At 41.7% G+C, this 13,636-nt stretch overlaps 1 long non-coding RNA gene across 3 annotated transcripts; it reads right to left on the bottom strand.

Annotated features, from left to right (window-relative positions):
- Positions 1-410: 410 nt before the first annotated feature.
- Positions 411-8,558, bottom strand: LOC131424271 (uncharacterized). Of its 3 annotated transcripts, none has more exons than XR_009227010.1 (4): positions 8,043-8,558; positions 7,023-7,140; positions 2,784-2,910; positions 411-2,173 (listed from the first exon to the last, which is right to left on the bottom strand). It is a non-coding gene; the product is annotated as an uncharacterized LOC131424271 (long non-coding RNA). The 3 variants fall into 3 exon arrangements; XR_009227009.1 differs by having other exon boundaries at positions 7,023-7,184; XR_009227011.1 differs by lacking the exon at positions 7,023-7,140 and having other exon boundaries at positions 8,043-8,554.
- Between the last annotated feature and the right edge of the window lie 5,078 nt (positions 8,559-13,636).

A 13,636-nucleotide genomic window follows, 5' to 3' on the forward strand; every position in this document is an offset into this window, starting at 1 on the left:
GATCTCCAGTACAAAGATCTCAAGGAGGATCTTCAGCAAAAGCAAGGCACCAAACAGCTCAGTGAGACTCTGTCTCTAAATAAAATACAAAATAGGACTGAGGATGTGGCTCAGTGGTCAAGTGCACCTGAGTTCAATCCCTGGTACCTGTCCCCAGTAAAAAAAAAAACAGGTGACCCTTAGAATTGGGTACCAGCTCTCCCCTCTCCATTGGCACACTGGACACCCCAGCATCCCTACACCAGAAACCAGCATGACTGAATGAAAGGGAAAAGAGAAACTTTCAAAGATTAAGTATTGACCAATAAGAGCCTGCACCAACTGTTTTAAACCAGAAAATACTGAGGTATCTGTCTTTAGCTTTCAAATTTAAATTCTTCCCCAGTTCCCAGATTATCTATTGGATGGAGCTCAGTGGTTATGTTAATAAATTGAGGTCAGTTATATTGTATAAAAGAGAAATCTCTACAATATTGATTTGTTAAATAAAAATTACCAGAGGCCACTGTTTTGAACTGAGCTGTATACTAGGCTAAAAATCAGACTAGACTAAAAATCAGAAGGGAGCCACTCAGGCTGAGGTTCCACCTCATCAAACCTAAACTTAGTTGTTACCTGGCCCTCTGAGAAATCAGGAGACAGATAAAAGCTAAATTTTACAAACAGACCAGTTTTTATTTGCACGTCAGTAAAAATTCCCTCCAGTAAAAATTCCCTCCGTTGTAATCCTTTCCAAAAAAGTAACCTGAACTAACCCAATATTAACCAGTTACTCTTCTATTGTTCTCTCTCCCTATCCCAATGTTACAAGGAAAATAACTTTGAAATGACCGATTTAATTTTTAGTTTTATTTTATTTAAACTTTCGTTTATTTTATGTGGTGCTAAGGATCAAGCCCAGGGCCTCACACATGCTAGGCAAGCACTCTACCGCTGAGCCACAACCTCAGCACCTCCAATATACTTTTTGTTCTGAATTTCTGCTTTGTTCAACCCAGCTCATCTCATCTTGCTTTGAGGAATGAAGTGTTGGTAAATACTAGAATACTGAATAAAGCCAATTAAGATGTTTAAACTTTCACATTATTTACTAGAAGAGCCAGTACTAATGTCTAAGGCTGAGTTTGGGAAAGAAAGAGGAAAAAGTCGAGCACTTTTTTTTTTTGAACCCAGGGCCTTGTGCATTGGGGAAAGCACTCTACCAACCGAGCTATATCTCCAGCCCAGGTTTTTAAATTTTTCTTTACTAATTATATTATTTTGCTGTTGTTGTTTGTAGTTACCAGGTAAACCACTAGTGACTCCAAAACTCTAAACCCAAATATTTGTTATTCTAACATAAGCTTGTGGGTCTGATTTTTCACTGTTTCTTACATCATTTGGGATTGAGCCCAGGCATGCTATACAACTGAGCTACATCCCCAGCCCTTTATTTTTTTATTTTGAAACAGGGTCTCATAGCTGGACTTGGTAGCACATGCCTGAATTCCAGTGGTTCAGGAGGCTGAGGCAGGAGGATTGCAAGCTCAAAACAAGCCTCAAAAAATTTAGTGAGGCCCTAGGGAATTTAGGAAGAGTCTGTCTCAAAATAAAATAAAAAGGGCTGGGGATGTAGCTCAGTGGTTATGAGATAGCAAAACCAGACCTGGTTGTAAAATGAAATCACAAGAATGTTATCATGAGAAAGAAAGCCTGGGAAAGGGTCAGAGTTCCCTCCACCACCACCACCACCCTTCTGTCAGCCTTTCTTCAGGAAACCTAATTAACCATAGGTCCCTACCATTTGGATTGTAAATAACTGTCTCTAGGAATCTGACTACTCTCTTTTGAAACGTAAACACCCCTGGACCAGGCTTCAGACACAAGGCCAAAGATTTATTTATGCCTGTGCAAAGAGCCAGTTCCTCTTATCGCTTTTTTGCTTCTGTAAACACACTTCCCACTAGAAACCCCACACAAGGCCTCCTGTCATGTAGACTAGAAATTTTATGGCACAAAATTGCCTATAAATGTTATGAGAAACTATGGGCCAGCGCTCAGAATTTAGAGTTTGTTCCCCTCTGTGCCGGCTGGAGTAAAATGAAGCATGAGTTCTCAGTCTTTCCGAGTGCCACTTGTTGCTGCTTGTCTAGCTGGCTTCCTGCAACGGTGACCGTCCTGGGTTCAATCCCTGCTACCAAAAACAAACAAACAAAAAAAAACATGGTCTTACAAAATTGCTTAGACTGTCCTCAAACTTTCAGTACCCCCTGCCTCAGCCTCCCAAGCAGCTGAGATTATAGACATGTGCCACCATGCCCTGCTCACTTGGCATTATCAGACAATGCTTCCAAATGTCACTGAGGATGAGAACCAAGAGATGACCCTTGACAAAACCAAGTTCTGGCTCCTCCCCGGGAGAGACTTATTCAATAGATGAGGGTGGGACCCAGGAATCTTCGTTTTTTCAACAGATGTGGGAGGTTGGGAGGGGCAAAGCTAGGAAACACATCCTTTAAGGCAGTGGTTCTCAATGTGTGGTCCCGGAACCAGCAGCTTGGACAACACCAGGGAATTTTTTTACAAATGCAGATTCTCAGGTTCCATCCACCCTAGAAGTGCTGAATCAAAAACTGGTGGCTGGGGCCCAGTGGTATGGGTTTTAACAAGCCTTATAGGTGATTCTGTTGCACATTTAAGTCTGTGGACCAGCGTCTTCAGGAAATGATAAGCAGGCAGTGAACAAAATTTCTTAGCATACCTAAATGCCACTCACCAATCCACAGCCACCCACAAGAACCTACCCAGAGCCAGGGGCAGTGGCCCATGACTATAATTCCAGCAGCTGTGGAGGCTGAGGCTGGAGGATCGCGAGTTCAAAGCCAGTCTCAGCAATGGCGAGGCACCAAGCAACTCCGTGAGACCCTGTGTCTAACTAAAATACAAAAAAAAAGGTGGAGGGAGGGGTGCTGGGGATATGGCTCAGTGGTCTAGTGCCTCTGAGTTCAATCCCCAGCACCAAAAAAAAAAAAAAAAGAACCTACCAAGCATCACTGTGCCCCATACTGATAGCTGGGGCAGAGATTCTCAGGCTTTGCTGCAGAGTTACCTGGGGAGCTTGTAAATTTCCAGCCACCCAGGTAGCTTTGAGGGTGGAGCCACGCATCAGCATTTGTTTAAGACAATCAGGTGACTCCAAGGTATGGAGGCATGTGAGAACCACTATCTCAGCACCTAAATCCCAGAGACCAGACCCGCCAGAAAAGGTACAGGCTGGCAGGGAGCTTTCTCATTTATCCAGGGTTAAAAGAAATGTCTAGGAGCAAGGACGTGCAGGGATGTTTTCTAGAAGTCACTGGAGAGTTTGGAACACGCTCACCCTCTTGAGGGTTCCCCAAGACTCAAGAAGTGGATCAATCAGAGCGGGAAGGATAGACATTCTCCCCTTCTCCTCTTGACCCTTTCTGAACCCACTTGAGCACTATTAGCACTTTAATTAACATCTGCCTCCCTGAAGGGGTCTGGCATACAGTGACTGAGAGCAGAACTGAGTCCCAGCGCTCAGGGTGCAGAGTGACAGGAAAATGGGGGTAAGGAAGTGGGGAGGGGTAGGAGACTAGGAGGAAGAAGGGGAGGAGGGGGAGAGCTAACCTGAAGAGGTTCCCATATGCCAACCTAGGGCTTCAGTCATGTTCTTGTTTAACAAGACTCCACTTTGCAGTGAGCCATCTGAGGCCAGGGTAGGTCAACTGGCCCCAGGTCACATCTATAAGCGACAAAAACATTCACCAGTTCAAATTTCAGGGCTCTGGATGGATGCCAGAGGGCAGGAAAGAGACTCTGAGAGGTGAGACTGAGGGAAGCTTGGGGCCCACTGAACGAGATCCACAGAGGGTGAGACAGCTCAAAATCGATCCTTACCATCTGGATTAATCCAGGTGCCATATTCTGGATTTGGATCATGGGAAAGGAATGGGGGTTCCTCTGGTGATCAGAGCAGGAGTGAAGGAGAGTGCACAATAAGGGGTCAGGGCAGGAGCCATGTACCAATATACTGGGTGGATTTCCACATTTCAAACAGCTGTGCCACAGCATCTGTGTGTAGCAACAAAATACCAGCCCTGTTTTGACCTGGTGCGGATGGAGAGCGTAAGGATTTTTGTGGTTTAGGAGATTTCAAAATTTTAAAAGCCCTTTGTCTTCTTCCTTAACTCATCCTTAATGAGGTCCCAGATGTCTCCACTGGGCCACAAGCACAGCATATCTAACTGCATTCCTGAAGACACAGTCCCTTCCCCCCCACCCCCTCCCCCAGAAGGTCCATCCTGGGGCTCTGTGTGGAAGCTGGAGTAAAGGATTGTCACATGGGAAGAACCTGAGTGTGGAGGGTAGGGGAGAGGATTCCTAAGACATTGCACACATTTATCTCAAATTTCCCGTTTGAGCTGAGGAAAACACACTCAGGGGCACGTCATTGCTAGGCAAGAAAATCTTTGTTTCAGTAACTGAGAGCAAAGGTCACCAAGCCTGGAGAGAGTTGACCTGAGGTAAGGATGGGACAAACTGAAGAGTCTGAGGAGAAAACAGCAAAAACAAATTGTGAGTTTCCCGCTTGAGTGATGTAAGTCAAAGGGTGGGATAAAAAGTGATAAGGGGAAATATGGACTGATGTAGTGTGTCATGCAAGACTATGGCAATTGTTGAGATTTAAGGAAAGCAGAGAGCAAGAAAACAGCATCCAATGACAGCACTCGTGTCTGTCAGTAGCTACAGGGTAACAATGAAAATTCAACTGTTCAGATGTAAAATTCACCCAAAAGTGAAAGATCAGCACTGTCAAGATCAAAATTATTGATACAACGTTTTTTAGTAATGACAGCCCAAGTCCATGAAATGCTCAAAGATCCTTTGTAAAGCGGTGGAATGAAATTCTCTCACCTTCTACTGCAGGAAAATGTCCGAGGATATTGCCTCAACTTAGGACAGGTCCCATAAATAACTGCTTCTTTCTTTTTACTTTTTTTTTTTTAAGCTAAGAAAAGCTTTCTTTCTCTTGAGGAAACAATATTTTTTTTCATTCCTGAGCATGAGAGTCCATCTCTCTTTCTCTATCTCCCTTTTCAATTTTTAAAGCTGTTAGGAATCTCAGGGAGGAAAAAATCCATCTTTCAAAGAGTGTTCTAATAATTTCAGAATCGTTTTAGCTTTTTTTCAGACACAACTAGATCACATTGTCATTTATTTACTCTGTGTGTGTGTGTGTGTGTATGTGTGCACATGCTAGAGACTGAACCCAGGGCCTTGCACATGCTGGGCAAGGGCTCTGTCACAGAGCTACACCCCCAAGCCCTGGCCATTTTCTTAGCTGCCTGAAGATAATACTCGTTTGACAAGCTAAACAGGCAGTTTCTTGGCAGGAATGCTTTTCAGCTACTACCCTCCCTTCCTGAGGATGTACTTAAATATGGATGATATAAACCAGAAATCCACGTAACTGGACACACATGTACTACAAGATGCCTCAGCCTGCAGAAAGCAACCAAACTAGCTAGGTGGCTCTGTGGGCCTCAGTGGTGTGTGGAAGGTCTGCCCTGTGTGCCTCAGGGCCCTGTGCTTCTGTAAATGTCATAGGCCAGCAGCGTGGAATGCATGACAACCCATATGCTAAATATTACTAAATCCTGATGCCTCTCACTTTAGGAGGAAAAATGACTCTAACTAAACATAACTAAAGTTCTAGTGTAAACACTCATTTTCTTCCCATGCAACTGATTTCACATGCATACACTACTTCTGAATACATCTCTCTGTGCCTCTATCCATTTTTACATTTTTCTAGTGTTGATTTACATATTTTCCCTACTCTCATTTTTCCTCCCTGTGGACTGGGGATTGAATCCAGGACTGCTTTGCCACTGAGCTACATCCCCAGTTCTTCTTATTTTATTTGAGACAGGGTCTTGCTAAGTTGCTGAAGCTGGCCTCCAATTTATGATTCTCCTGCCTCAGCCTCCCAAATTGCTGGGCTTACAGGAATGCACCATGGGATCCTGCACTTTTTATTTTTATTTATGCTAACCATTACTTTTTGCCTGGGTTCTTAATAAACCCTTTGTGGTACAAGAGTACACATTTCAACATGCTGCAAACAGAATGGATACAAGAAACTTTCTTTTCTATGGCCATCTTGGTTTTTGTTGTTTTTTGGTACCAAGGATTTTGTTTTTGATATCAGGGGTGCTTAACTATTGAACCACATCCCCAGCCCTTTTTTATTTTTATTTTTTAGGGGGGTATTGGGGATTGAACTCAGGGGCACTCAACCCCTGAACCACATCCCTAGCCCTTTTATGTATTATATTTAGAGACACATCTCACTGAGTTGCTTAGCACCTTGCTTCTACTGAGGCTGGCTTTGAACTTGCAATCCTCCTGCCTCAGCCTCCTGAGTTGCTAGGATTACAGGCATGCACCACTACACCCAGCTCAATGGCCATCTTGTTATCTTAGTTAAGACATATATTTAGGAATCTATAGACCTGGGGTCCTTCCAGGCACCTATCTCTCCAAACATTTCAAGATCACGTTCAAAGGAATAAATGTGAACGAGCATTCATTGTCAACAGAAACTGAAATAGTAAGTCTTTAACAAGACTTTAAGTATCTACCAAATCAAGATTACGATGAGTAACAGAGGCGCTGCGGTTGTAGTTCAGTGGCAGAGCGCTTGCCTTACACATGTGAGGTACTGGGTTCGATCCTCAGCACCACATAAAAATAAGCAAACAAAATAATAAAGATAAAAAAAGAAAGAAAACTTAAAAAAAAATGATGGGTAACAGAAACCGGGCACCATGGTACTTTCCAGTTGTCCCAGCTACCTGGATACCCAGGCAGGAGAATTGCTTGAGTTCAGGAGTTCAAGGCCAGCCTAAGCAACATAGTGAGATCCCCATCTCAAAAGGAAAAAGAAAGAAAAAGAAAGAGACTAATCAGAATTAGGTTTGGTGACAGAAATTCTCAGAACAGTAACTTTAACTCACCAAGTTTAATTTTTACAGGGGGAAAAAAAAGTCCAGAAGAAAATTCTTTTTATTCTGAAAGTTCCATGAAAATACCTGGATGCAGGTACCTTCCAATCTCTCCTCCTCAGATGTGATCCTAAAACAGCATCCAGAGTTATTACCACCATAAAATTTTCCAGGCTGCCAACAAGAGGAGGAAAGGGAAGGGATGGTATCCTAAAGAAATGTTCCACACCACTTCTTCTACATCTCACTGACAAGAATACAGTTTCCCCACATAAGCATGGGCAGAAATACAAACACCAAAAATCAGGGAGAATGGTTACTGGGAGAACAGCAGGCAGAATCTGCCACATTGCTTTACAAATTGAGATTTTCATTAGCAAAGTACAGAATCCAATATTAGACATGCATTTGGTAGATTCTAATTCTAGACCATCGATCAAGTTTAAAGTTTTTACTGACTCATTTTTTGGGGGGATGGGATTAGTTTTAAAGACCCATTATCTCTCATCACCTGGGGGTATTTAAATTAAGTATTATATGGGGTATACATTGTATATTACAGAAGCCCTAAAAAATACCTCTGTGAATACACAGTTAATTTTAGCCACGTGTTTGGACATACTGAACGAAGAACTTTTTCTGTCTAATGGAAACCTGGCAAGGCTTTATACAATAAATATCTTCCTCAATAAGTACATCAGCTTTTGCAAACCTGATCCTCCTTCAAATGCTTGTGGGAAGCTATTTAATGAAACCCACAGTGAATTTTGGAGGGAAGACTTCCACCTTATAATGTGAATAATCACACTCTATACATCTGGATCAGAATTTGAAAGGTTCATTTATCAGATTGTCCTAAAATCAACTTGCAGGTGATCTTAGTAGACTCAAAGAAAACTTCTAAAACAAACTCAAAATGCAAATCTCATAATGGGTCATTATTTCCCTTTTGAAATCTCATCTCATCCACTGCTATAAAGATCCCACTAGAGAGAAGGTCAGTGGGTTTTGCAACTTTTCCACAGAACTAACCTCCAGAGCTGGAGATGTGGGCAGATGCTGAGCGACAGGCTTCCTTCTGTTGCTGAACATGTGTCAGGGAGAGCATTCATTGTGCAATGACACACATTTCTTTCAATGCCAAATGCTCAAAGTCTAAAAATACTGGGCCACTCAGAATAAGATAGGCAATGGTCCTATCATGAGCTCACGCTACATCAGTGACTTCATCCTCCAATCAGGAGGCCTGTGAAGTTTGTGGCTAGCCAACAGGAAACCTAAAGAGGCAGTTTCTCCCCTCCTCGGCCTCATCCTCACCAAACCTGGAGTGCTTACTCACTCAAGTTGACAGGAAACATTCAGGAATCTAGATCGATCGTTCCACTGAGCTGAAGAGGAATAGGGTTGGGGACACTGGTGGCATTTCTCTGTGCACTTTTTGAGTAATGGAATTGCCCAAGGGAGAGGTGCAGTTTCCAGAGCACTGATACCCTGGTGAGCACGTTTGCCCACCCCACCGCCATTACCTCCAAGTCATACGAAGGGAGGAAACTTCTACCTCTGGTTTCTATTTCTTCCCCCTCTAAATTTTAAGGGAAAAGAAGAAAATTATAAAATCAGGAGCCTGCATGTCCCCTGAGACATTTACATTTAAGCTGGACCAAGCACTACCCACATATCACAGGCAACAATTTCACCCTGGCAGGGAAATGGACTAAGTGACTTAATGGATATTTTCCATCTCTAATTTCCATGATTAAAAGAAAGAGGTTGAGAGGGGTACATGTGGAGCCTATTGTGAGTTTGCCAATGAATCCTAATTTAGATCAAAGAGAGTCTATGTGACACTGAACCATAAACACCCTAGTGTGCGTTACTTCAAGGAAGTTGTTAGTGTGTTCCCGATGGCTATTATGCGATATAGTTGCGCTCTCCAGCCTGCACCCTTTAATTACTAATATAGAAGAAAATCCCATATAAGAGGGAGGAATGTAAATGAGACCTCTGCTCTTTTGAACCTTTTATGCATTTGCCAAATTAAAATTTGCTGTGGACTTTGGTTTTCCCTGATGGCTGTTGGTAGTGATCATTTGGCTCATGGGATTAAATCTGACTTTCCAAAAACTATTTCTGATCAGTGTGCAGATTTCAGACCTTTATGTATGCTTTGCACTGAGACATGGATCATCAGAACCAGATTGGGAACAACTTTGAAGTTTTCAAAGGTATGGAAGACGGAAGAAATTCTCTTTCATTCTCATCTTTCCTTCTGCCAATTGTTGTTCGAGGGCAGGTTGAGGGGCTGCAACTGAGAGAGGGGCTGGTGGAGTCCAGAGGCACAATATCACACCACACTCATGCACCACTTGCAACATGTACATGTGGTTCCTGGGCAGAAGACCTCACCTTAGGGACATGGATCCAAATCCCTAGGCAGGACCATACTCACTTAAATGGGGATTGCTCCGACTGAGCTTTAAAGCATGATTTCAAGATGAGGACAACCATAAATGTTATCTTAAACAGCATGATTTTAATGAAACTCTCTTCTCTAGAATTCTTCTGCCCTCCACCCACATGCAGGAGAGAGAAGAAGAAGAAGAAAAAAAAGAATTGATAACAGCTTTGCCCTTAACTTAAGAGCTAAATATAGAACCAAGCCCTGTACAAAGGCAAAGATGCCTATTAGACTGACGACTACTGAAGGTAATAACCATTGGGTGAGATTTGCCATGCCTAATACCACATCTTGTTCAATAAAGCAAACTCCTTCTTTGCCATCTGTCTCATACTATGAAGAGATAATAATAATAAAATCATTGGTTAATGAGTAAACTAAGTAGAGGATAATTCCCTGGTAGATCATATTGATGTTCTTCTCCAAAGGATGCCATACTCTCAATGAGGCAGAGAACACAGGGGAGAGCGCGTGACCAAGCACAAACACGGATGCCTAGAATCAAAAACCAGTGCAGCATATGTCAGTATTTAAAGCCCCATCAAAGAAACATCCAACTTTTCAGCTGTAACCCAAATATAAATTTTCCTTACCCTGTCAATTAGCAGATTACAAAACTTCTGTAGCAGGAAGACCATTCTGCCAGCAAAGCCGTGGTGTTTGGAATGGGTCCAGGTCAGACAGATGGCGTGGAAAAGGGGTGCAATGAGACATTAACTATCGGCAAAGCCAACTGCTCTTCCATGCAGCAAATGTAACCTTTGAAGGGCCAAAGCCACAAGGTGAAGAGCATCGCCCACACAGCTGGAGGAGCATATAGATGTCTAGACGCTCCAAGGTAAACACCACAAGCAAGTCATGTGGCTCAGGGAAGCACTTGAAGGAAAATATGCACAACATTAGATAATTGTCATTTGGCACCCTACCCACCCACCTTAAACCAATGAGCAGAAAAACCTCCAAGTATGATATGACTATTTAAATTAAGATAATAAATTAAGATAATAGAGGGGTTGGGTTTGTGGCTCAACGGTAGAGCACTCATATAGCATGTGCGAGGCCCTAGATTTAATCCTCAGCACCACATAAAAATAAATAAATAAAATAAAGGTATTGAGTCCAACTACAACTAAAAAATAATTAAAAAAAAAAAAGATAATAACGGTTTCTTGTGCTCTTTGGAGTGCTGACTATACTACACACAGTCAAATGAAGTAACCATACCATGCGGGAAAGACAAAGGATATTTGCTATACTGTTATTAAATGCCACCTGTATATGTTACAGTTGATTTGCAAAACTTATTAAATTATAAACAGCACTGACCCAGTTGCTTAGAAAAGCTGGATTCAGCAGTTTATGGTTAAGAAAGTTATTATGCATAGTAACAATACAGTCCACCGAATTTAAAGTGAATTTTAAAATGTAAACACTAATTGATGACTTAACATTTTTTAAAATTTAAATTCCCTTTATTAAGATCAAAAAAGCAGAACTATTTCATTAACTTAAAAATATTTTTAGGTCAATGAAAGTATTTTTGGTTGATATCTCTTTAAATTCATAATGACTAAGAGTCTAAGGCTGACCTCCAATTTGCAATGCTCCTGCCTCAACCTCTTAAGTAGCTGGAATCACCACAACTCCCAGTTCCCTGCTCTCCTTTTCAAGGTAGTTAAAGAAGTTACAGATCCAACAAAGGAAGCCACATTCCCATACTCCCAGCACTGCTCTTTCCTTTCCTAAGGTCTAGGGGAAAAGTCTATTGTCTTTCCATTCCATTCCAATGTCCCCAAGGAAGGAGGTAGTTATTTGTTTTAAGTTCTGAGTCAAACTTTCTCTTCAAATGGAGAAGTAACACCTGGTACTATGCAGTTCAATGGTGATGCAAAAGAATAGGCTGAGTTTGCATCATAATTCCTATTTTAGTTGGCTCAGATCTTGGCTGGTAGCGCCAGATTTTGCACAGTGAAATTTAGTGCCCAAGTATAAACTGAAGTCCTAGTTTTAAAAAATTCCCCCTGCAGGTGATCCTGCATCCCCAGCAGCCTGGTTCCACCTTGACACCTGGCAGCCAAGTGAGAGACATGTAATTGCAAAGGTGATGATTGCATATTTGATTTTCAAGATGCCTTTCTTTCTATCACTGAATACTAATTCTTTTCTTCTTTTCTTTCTGCTCTTTGTGCTCTCTCACTCACCAAGGCCTGAGGTCAGGGTGGTTTTGTTTTTTGTTTTTTGTTTTTTTTTTTCAATAGTGAAGAGACACTGAGACCATTATCCTGACAAAATTCAGCTAAGTTGTTTTTTTGTTTTTGTTTTTTTTAGTTGCTTTACAAAATGGACTATGCCTTCATCCAGAGTCTGGGTTTTCTTTGACATGATCTTGACCAAACAAAATAGGAGAGAACTCAATGTCATGCTCTGTCTACAATGGCCCTGATTAAAGAGAATGTAGACCTGGGATTGCAATTGCAAGGCTGACCTGCCAAACCTGGAGTGGAATTTTATGACTAGCACCACTATTTTCACTTCAGAATAATCCATAAGAAAGATGACCCAGTAATTAAAATGACAATTAACTTGGTCATCAGTTTAAACTTTTCAACCCAGGCCCCTGCCCTATATCTACACCCTTTAAAGAGGAAAGGGGGGTGGGGGAGCACAAAAGCCTCACAGAAGTTTCAATTGCCTATTTTAATGTTGGCAATTTATAACTGACAATTATGTTGTTAATTGATAGTTGTTTCAATGAGTTGTCATCCATGTAGATTGTTCAGATTAGCAATGTTGTTTCTGCATTGTGATTAAACCACTGGGTAGCTGCATAAAAAACTGTTGTATTCTATTATAGATACTCTCTAATATCTCAGAAGGGAAAAAAGGGCCAGCCCTCCTTAAAGATGCAGATGACTTTTTAAAAAGACTGGGAGTAACAAAGTCTTGTTGAAATACAATCTTTAGCAGAAGGTTCGATTAATGAAATGTAATGTTTAAAGAAATTTTTTTCTATGTAAATAACTTATTAATTAGGTGGGAGTGACAGCCTGCAGGTAGCAAGGCTACAAAACATGCCAAGGAAAATACTATTCCTACCCAGAATGACGCTAACAGAGACCCAGGTTTTCCCCTGGAACTCTCATGAACTTGGGACAGGTGGCTAACTACAGGATACACCTGGTTTCTTTTAGGGACTAGAGACCAGAGCAAGTAAAACCCCTAAAAAATTTTGGCATGAAGGAAAGAGTTGGAAAAAAAATCACAGTCCTTGTTCATATTACATCCTAAAATGCAAACAAAAGAACTATATATCAGGGGCTGGAGATGTGGCTCAGTGGTAGACTATTTGCCAATATGTGAGGTCCTGGGATTGATCCCTGGCACCAAAAAAAAAAAAAAAAACTTATTTAAAAATGTTCCCCTATGGGTTTTTTGTTTGACAGAGTCAGAGTCTTTTTTTTTTTATTCTGTGGGTTTAACCCAGGGGTGCTCAATTACTAAGCCACATCCCATCTTACCCCCCCCCCTTTTTTTTTTTATTAGAGAAAAGATCTCAATGAGTTGTTAAGTTGTTGAAACTGGATCGGGTTGAACTCAGGATCCTCCTGCCTCAGCCTCCCAAGCTGCTGGCATTACATGCAACCATGCCCAGCTGACAGGGTCTTGCTATGTTGTCCAGACTGGTCTCAAACTCCCGGGCTCAGCCCATCCTCCTGCCTCAGACTCTCAAACAGCTGGGACTACAGGTGTGTACCACTGCACCCCCGCCCCTTTTCTATGGCTTCCAAATCTTGAAAAAACAGATTGAAATTCTAACTTTTTCTACTATATGGAAACTTTAAGCTATAGTCATTTTATTAATAATGGGAAAAGATTACTTTGGACATCTTCCAGCAGCAACTTGGGAAGGCCCAACTGGCCCCTCCTCTCCCACAGGACAATGCTGGCCACAAGGTGGCAGCTACCCAAATCTTGGGTAGAGTGACCTGTTGGAACTAAACAGAGTCCAGAGGTCATGTCATAGAGTTTCAGAATGAAAGTGAATGTAAAGCAGTCAAGATATGGAACATCTTTTTATTTCCTCTTAAATTAATTCCAACTAACGAGCCTGGCAATAATTCTTGTGAAATTGAAGCAGCATTCTTCTTCATATCAACTGTACATACAT

This window comes from Marmota monax, unplaced genomic scaffold (genome assembly GCF_021218885.2).
Source record: "Marmota monax isolate L192 unplaced genomic scaffold, Marmota_monax_Labrador192_F-V1.1 WCK01_AAM20220418_F8-fsc00007, whole genome shotgun sequence".
Taxonomy (NCBI): domain Eukaryota; kingdom Metazoa; phylum Chordata; class Mammalia; order Rodentia; family Sciuridae; genus Marmota; species Marmota monax.